Source organism: Mastomys coucha, unplaced genomic scaffold (genome assembly GCF_008632895.1).
Source record: "Mastomys coucha isolate ucsf_1 unplaced genomic scaffold, UCSF_Mcou_1 pScaffold14, whole genome shotgun sequence".
NCBI classification, from domain to species: Eukaryota; Metazoa; Chordata; class Mammalia; order Rodentia; family Muridae; genus Mastomys; species Mastomys coucha.
Window position 1 is genome coordinate 62363020 of NW_022196896.1, and position 2895 is coordinate 62365914.

Here is a 2895-nt window from a genome sequence, read left to right on the forward strand (position 1 = left end):
GACCCACACTTCTTCCCTCCCTCTGACTCCTCCCCACCTCCTTCCTTTCCCCTCCCAAGTTCATGTGCACTCTTAAAGCCTCTTTTTAAACCCATTGAATGTAGTTAGTGCCACTTGTGTGTGTGTGGGTGTCCAGTGGTTGACGATGAACACAGCCCCTCAGGGACCTAGTCATCAGAGAAAACTAACTCTTGCTCTCCAGAAGCTGTCAATCAAACCCCTCAGAGAGTGGTGGGACTTCATGCACTTCCCACTCCCATTGATGCCGGGAAATTGGCTTGCTTGGTCCTGTTCTAGTCTTGTTCACAAAGTCCCATTTGCTAAGTTCATGTCTCAACTGAGTTGTCATGTCTTGGAAACACGGTTTTGCTATCGATGTCTGCTTTCTCTGGCTCCTATGTTTTCCATCCTCTCTTCCATGATGGTTCCTGATCAAGATCTGGAGAGTGTCCAAGAACTCTGGAAATAGCCTGTGATGTGTGTGTGTGTGTGTGTGTGTGTGTGTGTGTGTGTGGTGTGTGTGTGTATGTGTGTGCATGTGTGTGTGTGTCCATGGGATCCATTGATCAACAGCACAAGAAAAGGTAATCTATACTATTGGGCTTTTTATTTGATAGCATGTGGTGTCTGGGAGAGCCATTGTACCCCGCATTATCAGATAACTTCATTTAAACCCCTTTAATAAATGTATCTATTTTAGGAACTTCTATAGTAGTAGTTTTCCATATAGAATTTGCAGAAGATTTTAGTATTATTTATTCCCATATTTCCCCTATTATTACTATTATTTATTTATTTAGTATTATTTATTCCCATTATTCACTCCCCTGCTGCCTCCACCCCATTTAACCCTTCCTGTCCTGTTCTATCATTTTTCTTCCATCTTCCTATCACATACATTCCACTCCCTTTTCCTTGAAAACTGCCTTCTCTGGGCACACTTCAGTTTAACACACACACATACACACACACACACACACACCCATCTAAATATTTAAAGCTAGATCCAAATATGAGGAAGAACATGTGACATTTACTTTTCTGGATCAGGGTTACCTCACTCCAAATGACTGAGATCCTTCCATGTATCTGTGAAATTCATGGTTTCATTTTCATTTACAGTAGAATAATAGTATATATATATACTATATATATATATATATATATATATATATACATGCCATGTTTTCTTTACCATTATGTCATTCATTGATGGCTATCTAAAGCAGTTTCTATTTCTTGTAGTTTGTAAACAGAGGACAATGAACACGGATTACCAAGTGTTTCTGTAGTAGGATTTAGAGTCCTTTGTGAATATACCCAGGAGTGGTATAGTTGGATCATGTGATATATCCAGTCCTGGTTTTTTATTTCTTTCTTCCTTTCTTCCTTTCTTCTTTCTTTCTTTCTTTCTTTCTTTCTTTCTTTCTTTCTTTCTTTCTCTCTCTTTCCTTCTCTTTCTTTCTCTTTATGATTTATTTATTTATTTAATGTATATAAGTACACTGTAGCTGTCATCAGACACACCAGAAGAGGGCATCAGATCCTATTACAGATGGTTGTGAGCCAACATGTGGTTGCTGGGAATTGAACTCAGGACCTCTGGAAGAGCAATCAGTGTTCTTAACCACTGAGCCATCATGTCTCTAGCCCATCACATTTCTGTAGCCGCTTCCCAGTTTGTTCTTCAGATATCCATGCCAGCATTTTTTTTTTTGTCATTGTTTTATTGATTTTAGCCACTCTGATTGTGGTAGAATGAAATCTCAAAGTAGTTTTAGTTCACATGTCAATAATAGCTAAAGATATTGAACATTTATTTAAAAGTTTGCTTAACCGCCGGGCGGTGGTGGCACATGCCTTTAATCCCAGCACTTGGGAGGCAGAGGCAGGTGGATTTCTGAGTTCGAGGCCAGCCTGGTCTACAGAGTGAGTTCCAGGACAGCCAGGGCTACACAGAGAAACCCTGTCTTGAAAAACTAAAAAACAACAAAAAACAAACAAAAACAAACAAAAAGTTTGCTTAACCATCTTATTTCTTCTTCTTCTTAAGAACTTTTTGTTTGGTTCCATGCCTCAGTGTTTAACGGTGTGGTTTGTTTTCTTGATGTTTAGTTTTCGGAGTTCTTTCTATGGTCTAGACGTAAAGGCTTTGTCAGATGTATAGCTGGTATAGACTTTCCCCCCATTCAGGAGGCTGCATTCACGTGGTGATGTTCTTTGTTATAAGAAACTGTTTGATTTCCAGACCAGGACAAGGGTCTGAGGTGCATATTTCACATATCAAAGCAGACCTGCGCTCCAGGTCCTCCCAGCATCCCTCAGTTCCTACCTGGCATACCCTGTCCCAAACCTTGAACTTTGCAGCCCAGGGGCTGGGCTGCCCTTCCCTTAGAGGGCCTTCCCTATATAATCCAGACATTTTGGTCTCTTGCCCTCTTCTCTTTTCCCTCTGCCTGTGAGTGAGCTCTTTCTTTCTCCTTTTCCCCATCCCACCCGATGGCGACTTCCCTAGCCTCCACTGACTTCAGTCCTTGGGGCTAGTAAACTTGCTTTGAGAGAGCAACTTCCCAATAAACCTGCCTTTGATATAATCTAATCTGGTTTAAATTGGCTCATTTCACCTGTGAGAGAGAAATGACCTATCAGAAGCTTTTAGGTGTCATGTGGTCTCATGAAACTTAAGGCTCATTCTTGGTCTTAAAGCCTGTGCTACCAGGGCCCAGAGGACAAACACAGTATGGCTTCACTCCCATGATGTAGCCAGGAGAGAAAAGACCAGACAGGCAGAAAGGGCCACAGCCAAGCACCCAGGAGTTTGGATGAACCACACTTGCCTCCCCTCTGATCCCAGGGAGCTCTAAGTCATGCTCAGAGAATCCTCCACCCCTGTCT